The sequence below is a fragment of the Bubalus kerabau genome, chromosome 3, assembly GCF_029407905.1.
Source record: "Bubalus kerabau isolate K-KA32 ecotype Philippines breed swamp buffalo chromosome 3, PCC_UOA_SB_1v2, whole genome shotgun sequence".
Classification (NCBI taxonomy): Eukaryota; Metazoa; Chordata; class Mammalia; order Artiodactyla; family Bovidae; genus Bubalus; species Bubalus kerabau.
Window position 1 is genome coordinate 113,168,688 of NC_073626.1, and position 14,243 is coordinate 113,182,930.

Consider the following 14,243-nt stretch of genomic DNA (forward strand, 5'->3'; position numbering starts at 1 on the left):
TTTAGCTTAATGCCCTCCAAGTCCATCCATGTTGCTGCAAATGGCAAAATTTCATTCTTTTCATGGCCGAGTAGTATTTCGTGTGTGTGTGTGTGTGTGTGTGTGTGTACATATATACACACACACCACATCTTTATCTATTCACCTATTGATGGACACTTAGGTTGTTTCCATGTCTTGACAACTGTAAATGATGCTGCTGTGAACATTAGTGTGCATATATCTTTTCAAATTAGTGTTTTGTTTTTTTTTTCTGATATGTACCCAGGTGTGGAATTTCAGGGTCATATGGTAGTTCTAATTTTAGTTTCTTGAGGAACCTCTGTGCTGTTTTCCACAGTGGCTTTACCAATTTCTATTCTCCCAGCAGTGTAAGAGGGTTCCTTTTTCTCCACATTCTTGACATTTGTTCTTTTTGGTAACAGTCATTCTCATTGTGGTTTTGACTTACATTTCTGTAATGATTAGTGATACTGAGTATCTTTTTATGCATCTGCATTTCCTCTTTGGAAAATTGTCTATTCAGTTCTTTTGCCCATTTTTGAATTGAGGTTTTTTGATGTTTCAGTTTATGAACTATTTATATATGTTGGATATTAATTCATTATCTATTATAACCTTTGCAATATTTTCTCCCATTTAGTAGGTTGTATTTTCATTTTTTTTGATGGTTTCCTTTGTGATGAAAACGTTTTTAAGTTTAATTAGGCCCCATTTGTTTGTTTTTGCTTTTATTTCCTCTGCTTTAGGAGATAGATTAAAAATATACTGCTATGATCTATGTCAAAGAGTGTTCTACCAATGTTTTCTTAATCCCTGCTTTTGAGCTTCAATCTCTTGTATGGTTGTCATTTTTGTACTCCAATAAATGATTTATAATTTCACCTTATTTATATTTTAATGGGTAACACATTATAAGGGAGAACAGTACAACCCAAAGCAGCTTAAACAAACTGATAAAATAGGAAACACTTTTTGGCTTAGGAAGTAAGAAAAGATACCAGGATTTGAGGAAGAGCTACAAGAACTAAGAATAATCCTGGGATTCAAATCCCATTTCTGGTTTTTATTTTTAATTCTCACTTTGAAATTATCCCTCTAAATGGTGGGAAGATACCTTCTAACAGTTCCAGATTCATACTTTAGTTATAAACTCTAGTGCAAAGGAGTTTTGTTTTCTCAGCATCTGCATATCAAAAATAAATAAATAAATAAATTCAAAAGCTAAAAGTCAACAAACAAAAAGGAATGTCTACCTTTTGGCCTAAATATTTGTTCAGTTAGAAAGCATATAATCAGACAGACTTGGAACATGTGCCTATTTCGGAAAGTAGATTAAGGAAGTGTGGTTCTCTGAATAGAGTGAGAGAAACCAGCTGGAGTGATGTGCTGCCTGAACTTGTGACAGTGAAGAGCTCGTGGACTGACTCGGTCAATACATAGGTGCTCTGCATGCTAGTGGCTTACTTTCCTTGTATCCAGTGTTCTTTTGTTTCCCTTTCCACTCAATAGATTTATTGAATCATGAATATAAAGACATAACAGAAACAAATCATATGAAAACCTTTTTAGAATGCTCTACATAATTAGGTGGTTGACATCTTCTGAATTTTTTGTGTTGACTTTAGCTTTGAATGGTGTTTTTTTTTTTCTCTTTACCATAGCAAAGTCTGGTTTAGATGACTTCTGGGGTCACTTCATATCTGAGAAATTTGTCAAAATAGGACAATTTCTGCTCTACTGTTATAACAAAATTGTATCACGGATTCATTAAGCCCCAAGTAGTCCTGGAGGAGTGTCACTCTCTGCATGTCCCAGGAGAGGGCTGCAGATCCCATCACCTGCCCGGGCTAGATATTTTGCTCTTAGTGGCTGCTTTGTCTGTTACTCTGCCTTCAGTTTGAGAGGTGCTCTGCATGCTGGAGGCTATAGCATCCCCAAAGCAGACTAGGGACAGCAGTCATTATTCCACAAAACAAGTGCACCAAGATACCTACAGGCACAAGCTGACACAAACTAAAAATTCAGAGTCACATCACTCAAATGTCAAATCAATCACGGAGATTGAAAGAATATATTTCAGAACATGTTCCTCCTGCTCCTGTTCCTCACTTGTTTTGACACAGTGATACCTTGCTTTGGATTCAATCCATTTATCTACTCCTATATCTGAATTTCATTTTTTTTCCAAGGTTGCAAGCAGGAGGTATAAACATGTTTCATTTGGTAACACAGCTCTTTCAAAGATACTGAGATATAAACGGTGGTGAAGATCTTTGGTTCTTTATCTAAATAATTTTTGGGGCTTACAATATTTCTAAGACTGGGATGTAGGCAGGGCCTATGAAAAAACTGCAGAAACTCTAAAAATTCTTCAGGAGTCACACGATAGGCATATGTATTGCCTTCTCTCTATATCTAGGATTTTATTTCCATAAGAGTGGAACTGGTAGACTTTTAAAATACATATATATATTTGACTGTGCCTGGTCTTAATTGTAGTAAGTGGGATCTTTATTTGCAGCATGCAGGATCGAGTTCCTTGACCATGGATTGAACCCAAGGCTCCTGCCTTGGGAGCTCAGAATCTTAGCCACTGGACCACCAAGGAAGTCCCTGGAACTGATAGACTCTTTGGCCACCAAACAAAAAATGCTTACCCTAATTGGTGGAATTTTGTCCCAATATAATTTAGAGGCTGCCTTTCTTTCAAGCTCTAACCCATGACCTAACAATCTAAGACTAAGAAAAAAGGTTCGGTATTATACAATACATGAGCCACATTTATTTCTGCAACTTCTTTTCTGCAAAAGTAGCTGGGCTTATGGCAGGAGCATTAGACTAATTGTCCAGTGAACATTCTTTCCCTAATCAGAAATTCAGACCTAATTTTCAAAGGGAATAGATATGAGGATTTATGCACACAATTCACTCCTTCTTTCACTCACTGAATGAATGTCACTTAAACATGCCAGGCACAGTTGTTTGGTCATTAAGTCATGTCCGATTCATTGCAACCCCATGGTCTGTAGATCACTAGGCTCCTCTGTCCATGGGATTTCCCAGGCAAGAATACTAGAGTAGGTTGCCATTTCCTTTTCCAAGGACTCTTCCTGCCCCAGGGATCAAACCCAAGTCTCTTGCATTGGCAGGTAGTTTCTTCACTTCTGAGCCACCTGAGAAGCTCACCAGGTACGTTACACTCTGGAAATTGAAAGGTAAATAAACCAGTGTCCTTAGATGTGGAGTAGCTTACAATCAAGTGGAAGAGATAGATATGTAAATTGTCACTGTAATTTGATATGCTAAGTTCTTTAAGAGGTATATAAATAGAATGTTGTTGAAACACAGAAAGAAAGATGAGTTGAACACCCTGGAATCACATCTAGAGTGACTAGAATACTCCGATTAGATGTCTCCTAGAAGATTTCAAGAGGAGGAAATGAAGGACTATTTAAAACTATTGGCTCAAAGCTAAATCTTTAAATAAAGGTAATATTTTCTGCAGTTGAGTCCAACAATGCTATATCCTGGTTTATAATGACACGGATGACTATCTATCTATCTATTCATCCATCCACATGGATACAAGGTGAGAAACTTGAGACAAAGAGGGCTCTTTTCAAAATTACCCAAGAACAGCAAGCATGTCTTGGGTGTCTTCCCCCAGATGCAGAATTGGAGACAATTGTTCAAAAACTAGCCCTTTATTTCAGAGGTTATCCCAGAAAGCAGCAATGGAACATGGAAGAACCAAGACAAAGACAGGAGGGAGGCCAATAATAGATCCACATCAAGCAAGTTACCACTGTGGTCAACTAAGACCCAGTTCCTCTGAGAATCTCTAAGAAAATCACTCTAGAGTTATCCCCCAAGGTAAAAAGGAAAAGAGGCTGTTTATTCTTCATCTTCCATCTTTCATTGTCTGAGACTCAATCTCAGAAACATAAACTATTTTGAGCCAAGAGAAAGCTCTTATAGGGGAGAATCCCAGGTGCCTGCACTGGAACACCTTAGACATACACTTGAATGTGATATCAAGGTGTTATAGGTGAAAACCAATAGCATCTTCTGTACGGTATTAACTGAGATTGTCCCAGGTGAACTGGACTGAATATATGGTCTCCCTACTGTTGACCTCATATATTAGGAATGCATTTTTCTTTCTTTCCGTGAGTTGAATATGAATCTGAAAAATTCAAAACAGTTAAATTTGGAGGATGTAATTAAAAATGTCCATTATTAGATTTCTACTAAGATCCTCTCTTGATGTCTTGCTCATATAATCCACAACCATGTAGAAGCTCAGTGGTTTGTGTTGCTATCTTCCTTTATCCAATTATATTTGCTCCATCTGTACTTTCTTGTGAATTTTCTCTAATTATCAAGCACACATTTAATTAAGCACCTTTTTAGTCACTTAGCATGAAGTTGTGAAAGTTGAAAGAGTGAGAATCAGTCATATGAGACGAATAGCAAAAAGCATGAAATAGACCCACCTGTTCAAAACTGGTGAAATGAAATGAATGTGAGGAGTATTAAATATTCTGAGGAGCAACTATCACTTTATTGTTTTGCAAAATGGCTTTTGAATTGTCATTAATGTTCTTAGTAATTAATGAACACCAGATGGAATATGCAAGACAAGACCATATCCATCAGAGGGTGTTTCCTCAGAGTTAAATGAGGCAGAGCTTGGAAAGTTTTCTCCTCCCTTAGTCTTGGGTCAGAAAAAAGGCCCATATATTTTGTCATAACTTTGGAGGAAACCTAAAAAGCATGCCCTGGCCTCTCTGATACCCAGACATGAGACACAGTACTTTATTTCTACCCATCCATTTTCAGTACAAAATTCTGCTCTCTGACTCCAAATGTTTCCAAGCAGTTTTCATTCTTTCCCACTAGGTAAAAAGAACAGTTTTAAGAAACTATAAGTGGGTGAAAAGAGGAAAGCAGCAGGCCGTATAGTTCCAGTGTCTGAATCATGAAAATGAATGAGTCAGTTGTTACTCCATGACTTGGGAGGGCAGATGTACATCCACAGCTAAAGCATATTAGTATTAGTACTTCTAAATAGTAATAGAAACACAAGATCTAAGGTTCTCTAAGGTCTTGAAGGATAGGGTTTCAGGGGTGTAATCTAGAGAACTTCAAAATGTATGGAAATGATTGAAGATGAGCTATTATGGGATTGGGTAGTAAATCAAGATGCAGTGACTGTATGCCACAATAAAAGAATGAGATGATCTGTTCTTTAGACTTTTCTGTACTTTCCCTTGTGACTGAAACTTTGCAAAGTTTCAGAGAATGGAGTAGACTCTTTAGTTCTAAAAGGAAAATTATTAGAAACGTTTCTGCTGAATCTGGGTGGAAAAGAATCAGAGATGAAGCAAGGGAGGATGAGCTGTAATGTTGGGAAGTTGTCCTAAGAAGTAAATAAAACCAATGAATATGGAGAGCTTTGTTGATTATACTCCAGGTCTTGAGCTTGCTTCTTCTCAAAACCAGTTAGAAAGTTGGAAACAGGGATTTTGCATGTTAAAAATGAACAAATTCCTACCATTTGAGACTGGTGATATATTGACCTATTTGCTTATTTGACCTTACCATGCTCACTCTCAGTCTGAGGCTTTCTTGGTCATGTAGTCCCCATTAATTGAATTACCATTACCCACCACCTTTGCCCTTTCATCTCTCAATATGATGGAGCTACTACCTTAAAGGCCCCACAAAAGTCTAGCCTTCTCTAGGAAGATTTTCTTTATCCTCAAGTCCACTCTGATCTCTCCCTCTTTTGAAATATTTTGATATTCATGATCTGTTTCAGTCATTTCCTGATTGGAGTATAATATATTGTCTATACTATAATGCTTGCTATTACTTTACATGCATAACCGTTTATCTCCAACTAAACCGTAGATTCAGGAAGCCATGACTGTGACTTATACTTCTTCTGTGTACCCATATCACTGAACATAGAACAACATGGATTCGTGGACTATTTGAGCTGAAATAGTTAAAATGCTGTTAAGTTAAAATGCTGTATTTAAGGATAAGACAACTGAGACCCATAAAAGAAAAAACACCTTTCCAGTGTCTTTTAAAGAGTTAGAGTGTTGAAACTTGACTATAAAATTCTGACCCAAGTCTAATGCTCTTTATATTATACCAGATAGCCTCTGAAATCTGATATGTATTGAGACAAATTTCATTACTTTAAAGTTCTGGGGATTCTTAGGGGCATTCTCCAAAGTAAAAGTATTGGAACTCACCACTTCTTTTGTGAGGGGGAGCATTTTTCAAAGTTGTCAAACTGAAGAGTTTTCCTTGAAAGAGCATTTAACCCATTTTTCCCAATTGGACTGCAGCCTACCAGGCTCCTCCGTCCATGCGATTTTCCAGGCAAGAGTCCTGGAGTGGAGTGCCATTGCCTTCTCCGATTAATTAATTAGGCTGAATCAAGTCTTAGTTGCAGCACACAGGATTTTTTGTTGCAGCACAAGGACTCTAGTCGTGGCACACAAGCTTCAGGAGTTAGGGTGCTCAGTCTTAGTTGCTCTATGTATGTGGGCTTTTAGTTCCCCAACAGGTGATCAAACTCGCATCCCCTGCATAGCATGGCTGATTCTTAACCACTGGACCACTGGGGAAGTCCATCCCCAATTTAACTCATTTTGGTTGGAGCAGAGAGTTTTGGCTTTTCTCATCCTTTCCTCCGCTCTTTGATTCTATCTGATAATCAGCAAGAAGGGGGGTTTTATCATCTAAAATAAATCATCTATGTAACAATGAGAGCATCTTTCTGTCTTCTCTAGCAGTTAGAATGTCTGTGAATTTTGTGCCAAGTGACACATGGAAAAGGTCTAGCTACAACTTAAGACTTCATCAAAACCCCACCTGTCCCTTCTAGCCATAGATCGATCAGCATTTTCCCGTCAGCATATGAAATTTCTTCTAAATAAAAAGGTACAAACACACAGTAAGAGAAGAAAGGAAAAGGGCAGACAAAAAGCAAAAGTGACAGAAATCATCAGACAGGTGTCTTTGGCAGAGCTAATACTGCCTGACCCCCATTCCAAACCTTACCGGCAGGCAAGTATGTGACAGCTGCCAGCCTGCAGACACAGGCGCCAGCTGCTGAAAATGTACAATGCTTGGATTTCCTAAAACCTGACAGAAAAGATTAGCCTGATGGAGTCTTCTAGGGACAGTGCACATTGAACATAAGGACAGAAGCTGGTTGAAAGTAACAAGAATGGGAATTTACAGAGTGCTCTGTGAAATCAGGGACGTCCCAGGTGGCTCAGTGGTAAAGAATCCACCTACCAGGGCAGGAGCTGCAGGTTCGATCCCTGGGTCAGGAAGATTCCCTGGAAATGGCAACTCACTCCGATATTCTTACTTGGAAAATCCCATGGACAGAGGAGCCTGGCAGGCTACAATTCATGGGGTCACAAAGAGTCAGACATGACTGAACAACTGAGCACGCACAGATTCAGACTGTGAAATTAACCACCAGGATACATTTCCCTTGAATCCTAAGCAAGCCGAGCCTTAATCTTAGGGGTAAAGGTTGGCTGACTAATTAGTCCTGAGTTTGGAAACTTGAAGTGCTGCTTATCACCTTTTTGATTTTTAAATTTATTTTGGACTGGTATTATTATTATTATTATTATTTTTCTCTCTGCTGAGAGAGAGCTGCCTCAGCCGCTATCTCAGCTATCAGAGCTGCCTTAAAATCCTCTCTCACATTTCTTTCTTTTTTTCAAATATAGTCACAAATTTGGATTTCCAAAATGTGCCAATTTATAAAAACTAATTCATAGAAGAGAAAAAGCATTAGATATCTTTTATGTTCTGAATGTCTCTGAAAAATAATTGAGGCTGTACCTGACAACTAAAGCAAGTTAGAAAGCACTCTTTCACAAGACCTATGATTTTCTTCCTATTGTGCTGAATCACAGTGGGTCCTGGAAACAAAGAGAATAAAGGCATTTCCTACATGGTGTTGTTTAATTATAAAGTAGATTTTTACTGAAATATATTTGTGAATGATATACACATTTTAGCATTGACTTGTACTACAATTCACTACAAGTTAAAGCTGATATTTTTCCAAGCTTTGAATGCTATTATACATTTATAGCCAAATGTGATGCCACTGTTACAATTCAGGGCCAGGACTAAGGTGGAACGAGTGAAGCTCCCAGGGAGAAAATTCAAGAGACGCTCTCAGGCTATACTCACACGATGGTCTCATGTGAGACCTTCTTAAATTTTGCAGCCTAGGAGTTTCCCTGCTCTCACCTGGTTGAAATTGTGGTCTTTGCTCTTTGTCAATAAATGATCTGCCGTATTATCTGGAACTGGGTATTGCAGTGTTGTCTACCCTGATAGTCTCTCTTTTTACCATCTCTGTGTTCTAGTAGAGATTGTAGACCTCTAAGTATCTCATTAAATGCGTCCAAGGCACAAAAAAGAATATTGCACTAAACACTAAAATGCCAACTTCTTGGTGACTGAAAGAAATGGAGGACACCAGGGTCAAATTCCAGAAAGTAATTGGGATGGGGGAGAGTTTGGGAATTATGAGGAGTATTATAAGGTTCCCTGTCTGGGATTACTGACCAACATTTATTTCAAGTGTCACTGGAGGAAACTGTGGGTGGTAACACGTTTTAGCATCAGGGCATTTGAAGAAAACAGAAGAATTGCCTGTTGATAGATCTGGCAGCCATCCCCTCAGAGACTAACCTATAAACACTCAGTGTTACCATGATGCAGCTATCTGTTATCCTTTACCTTATTCCAGATATTTTGCCAGATATGCAGACAGACTATCTCTAAATCTCACAGAAACCTATTTTTCAGGTGATATTGCAAAGTATCAGAGGCATTGTTTGCGCCCATAAAGTTAACAAGTGTCAGAACCTACATTTTAAGCCAGCTTCATCAACCTCCAAGATCTTTAGTATAAATCACTGCTTGTGTTATGTGATTGATTGTAAAATATAAGCAAACACACACTACCATAATTAAAGAAGCCAGAATGATATTAGAACCCATCAGAATATATTGTGAATAGCCTTCTGACTTATGGCAATATATAAGCATCTCATCCTCAAGTGTTGCCAAAACTTCAGCCTCTGTTCACCAATGCTGAATAGAAACATGAAGACAGTTTTGGGTCAAGTAGGAAAGAATAGCTTTATTGCTTTGCTAGTCAAGGGCGCCCACAGTGGGCTAATGACTCACAACTGCGCATCTCACCCTGGAGGGCGTAGTGAGGAATCTTGTAGTGTTCAAGGATGTCACCCCTGTTCAGCTATTTACCTTATTTCTCATTTCACATTCACAAAATGTGGTTGATGCTTTGTATTTTTCAGAACTCTTCTGGTTACAGGTGCCAGAAATCCAACTCAAAATGGCTTAAGCCAAAAAGTGGTTTAAAAACAGACCCATATAACCACAAATTCAGGGGGTAAGCTAGTTGAGGCACAAGTGAATTCAGGGGTTTATATAATATCATTGAAATGAATCAATTCTCTTCAACTCTGAAGTCCACACAATGACATCCTGGCTCAGTTGTCCAGCAATCTCATGTGTTAGTGAAATGGTTGCCAGCAGCCCCTGGCTTTTATCTGTATTTCATCAGCCCGAGGAGAAACTAAATTCATCTTTCAGAGCTACTTCATTCTGTCCCAGGATTGAGTCCACTTTGAGTCTCATGACCAACTTTCAGCAGGAAACAGTGACAAGGAGATTTTAGTGTCTGATTAGTCAAACTTGTGTTCTATTGCCTGTTCAGATTTGTAGCAGGAAACTCTATACTTGAAACATATGCGCTTAGTTTGAGGGTGGGGTAGTTTCCCAGGGAAAAGAAGGACTTTCAGAGAATAGTTTTTCTGGATAAAATACAGGATTCTCATTCAAATATGAATTTCAGACAAATAACGAATATTTTTTAGTAGAAGTCTCCCAAATGCTGCATCAATTTTAGTATAAATATGTCCCATGCAATATTTGAGACATACTTACACTAAGAAATTATTCATGTGTAATTGAAATTCAAATTCAAGTGGATGTTTTCTACTTATATTTGCAAAGTCTGGCAACTCTATAAGCAGAAACAGCAGAGGTTCACTTAAAGATTTTATTAGTTACATTTTTCACATAAGATTTTTTACCCAGGGAAATTTCAGAACAAGCCCCAAATCATACACATATCATAAATCTCGACAGTATATTAACTCATGGCTACTGGTTTATAAAGCCACCATTTAATCTAATCCCAAGCTTCCTCATCTCAAACCCCTTAAAATAAGAGGACCCATGCATTCCCTAGCACTGAAGAACTAATCCTGACCTTTGGATTAGTAGTGCTCATCTGAGATCCAGTGAGATTAGCTCCTGACTCATCAATGCTAACTTCAGGAGGATCAGCAAACTTTTGCAGCTTCATTTTATTCTAAGAATGCTAATTAGCCAATATTGTGTAAAATGTACCTTTTCCCACCAGTTCCCTTGAAGGGAAAGATAATCTGGAAAGGATCACAGAGATTACATAGAAATTGACTTCTGTCACACCCAGTTTACTGATCAGTTCAGTCCAGTCGCTCAGTTGTGTCTGACTCTTTGCAACCCCATGGACCACAGCATGCCAGGCCTCCCTGTCCATCATCAACTCCCGGAGCTACTCAAACTCATGTCCATTGAGTCGGTGATGCCATCCAACCATCTCATCGTCTCGTCCCCTTCTCCTCTTGCCTTCAATCTTTCCCAGCATCAGGGTCTTTTCAAATGAGTCAGCTCTTCACATCAGGTGGCCAAAGTACTGGAGTTTCAGCTTCAGCATCAGTCCTTCCAATGAACATTCAGGACTGATTTCCTTTAGGATGGACTGGTTGGATCTCCTTGCAGTCCAAGGGACTCTCAAGAGTCTTCTCCAACACCACAGTTCAAAAGCATCAATTCTTCTGCGCTCAGCTTTCTTTATAGTCCAACTCTCACATCCATACATGATTACTGGAAAAACCACTGCCTTGATTAGACAGAACTTTGTTGGCAAAGTAATGTCTTTGCTTTTTAATATTCTGTCTAGGTTGGTCATAACTTTTCTTCCAAGGAGCAAGTGTCTTTTAATTTCATGGCTGCAGTCACCATCTGCAGTGATTTTGGAGCCCCAAAAAATAAAGTCTGTCACTGTTTCCACTGTTTCCCCATCTATTTGCCATGACTTGATGGGACAGGATGCCATGATCTTTGTTTTCTGAATGTTGAGCTTTAAGCTAGCTTTTTTACTCTCCTCTTTCACTTTCATCAAGAGGCTTTTTAGTTCTTCACTTTCTGCCATAGGGTGATGTCATCTGCATATTTGAGGTTAATGATATTTCTCCCTGCAATCTTGATTCCAGTTTGTGCTTCTTCCAGCCCAGCGTTTCTCATGATCTACTCTGCGTATAAGTTAAATAAGCAGAGTGACAATATACAGCCTTGATGTACTCCTTTTCCTATTTGGAACCAGTCTGTTGTTCCATGTCCAGTTCTAACTGTTGTTTCCTGACCTGCATACAGGTTTCTCAAGAAGCAGGTCAGGTGGTCTGGTATTTCCATCTCTTTCAGAATTTTCCACAGTTTATTGTGATCTACACAGTCAAGGACTTTGGCATAGTCAATAAAGCAGAAATAGATATTTTTCTGGAACTCTCTTGCTTTTTCAATGATCCAGCAGATGTTGGCAATTTGATCTTTGGTTCCTCTGCCTTTTCTAAAACCAGCTTGAACATCTGGAAGTTCACAGTAAATGTATTGTTGAAGCCTGGCTTGGAGAATTTTGAGCATTAATTTACTAATGTGTGAAATGAGTGCAATTGTGTGGTAGTTTGAGCATACTTTGGTGTTGCCTTCCTTTGGGATTGGAATGAAAACTGACCTTTTCCAGTCCTGTGGCCACTGCTGAATTACCAAATTTGCTGGCATATTGAGTGCAACACTTTCACAATATCATCTTTTAGGATTTGAAATAGCTCAACTGGAATTCCATCACCTCCACTAGCTTTGTTCATAGTGATGCTTCCGAAGGCCCACTTGACTTCACATTCCAGGATGTCTGGGTCTAGGTGAGTGATCACACATCATGGTTATCTGGATCATGAAGATCTTTTTTGTACATTTTTTCTGTGTATTCTTGCCTCCTCTTCTTAATATCTTCTGCTTTTGTTAGGTCCATACCATTTCTGTCCTTTATTGAGCCCATCTTTGCATGAAATGTTCCCTTGGTATCTCTAATTTACTGATAAAATCAATAAAAAAGAGATTTGGTAGTACTGGAGCCAGAGGGTTCCTCATGACAAAAAGAGCTCACCACTTGGGCTTTGCAGAGGAGCAGGAAGTTAAAATCAAACAGAGATCTTTAAGAAAACACAAAACTCATTTCATTGGCTTTAAGTGCATAAGCACCTAATTTTAGACTTGGACTCTTCATGGCAGTGTTGCCTGCTTTGTTGTTATTTCAGGAAGAAAACTACAACTAGTTCCACTTCATTTCCTAATATAGTAGATCCATTTTTTTTTATCACTTCACACAAATTAGTATATTAAAGCTGAATAAACCTTCTATTTTAATTGCTAATCTTCTCACTGTGCTTACAAATGTCCCTCTACAATGTATACAGGGAAAGAGCCAAGAGAGTGCCTGCTTAAATGGATTTATTAGCTCATTCAGGTAAAGATTAGCCCCTGTCTTTTACGGACGCTCCAACTGGATGAAACCAAAACGAGAGGTGAGTTCAGACAGAATAGTAAGACACAGTAATGAAATCAATAATTGGATTCAGTTTAGCTGAATAATAATTGGAGTCAGTTAATAATGACTGAACATATCATCCTGATCAGTCCATCCAGGTTTGTAGAACTGGGCTAGGCTGGGGACCTGGGCCCCTTTACCAGAGTGTTTGCACTTGCACCCGGTCAGATGTCTCCTCCAGCAACAGAATAGAAAGAAACTATAAGGGACTAAAAGTAACTGAGCAGGTAACTATACACTTGGACGGCAGAGGCAATACAAACAATAAAATACAAAAAAGTTGCAAACTGACTGCCACTCCTGAAGTGCTGGGAGCAAAGGTAGGGTACTCTGCACACAGCACAACCAGGGAAGTGGGCAAGCAAAGTCACCCCTCCAGCCCAACCCACCTACTCTCACCTCATTTAAAGACCAGGGCACCAGTTTCTTGTGCCCTGCCAATGCAGGAGATGCAAGAGATTCGGTTTTGATCCCTGGGTTGGGAAGATCCCCTAGAGTAGGAAATGGCATCCCACTCCAGTATTCTTGTCTGGAGATTCCCATGGACAGAAGAACCTGGCCAGTTGCAGTCCATGGGCTCGCAAAGAGTTGGATACACACATGTCTGCTGTAGAACAAGACCTGGTGAAGCCTTGCCTGAACTCCTTGTTGGGTATCTTATCAATTTTTATTGACTAAAGAATCTAAGAACTCTAGTCCGCAACAGGGTGATCCAGCACCACCAAGCTGACATAATTAGGAAGAAAATAATCATAACCCTGAAAGCACTACCACTTTCAAATATGTAGACTCTAAGTACTTATATTAGCTTATGTAAAGTTTGCAACAGTTTCATGAGGTATGTTTTATTTTCACATTTTACAGATCAGGAGCCTGGGGTTCTAGGATTTGTAATGGAACTTACTCAGTGGCAGAGTTGGGATTTTAAAACAAATCTGTTCAATTTCAAAATCCATACCATTTACTACTGTACCTTACTGCATCTCTAGGTTGCAAACTAATCATGAAAGCAAGGTCAGAAAGCTTTAAAAAATTTTTTTTAAACAATGTTTGATTGCGTCTTTATTCACACATTGGCTACTTATCAAAATAATGTAAGTAGATGCCCTGTAAGATTCTTTCCAAAATAATCACCTTGGGCCTCATGTGCTTTCAGAGAATCTGTCATAACAGGAGGACACAGAGCTCCCTGTGCACTGATGCCCAGGGTTCTCATCTCAGGGCCTGACCGAGCACTTCCTTCCCTGCTTGACACCTGAAGGTCTCAGTAGAGTTCCCCCACTTGGTAAGGGCACTGTTTTTCTGTCCTTAGCTCAGGCTGCTATAATACGGTTGGATTGGGTGAGACCTTCTTCCTGGTTTGCAGATAGCTGTGTTCTAGTTATGACCTCATTGTGGGTAGGGGTAGGTCTAGTGTCTCTTCTTTTTATAAAGGCAT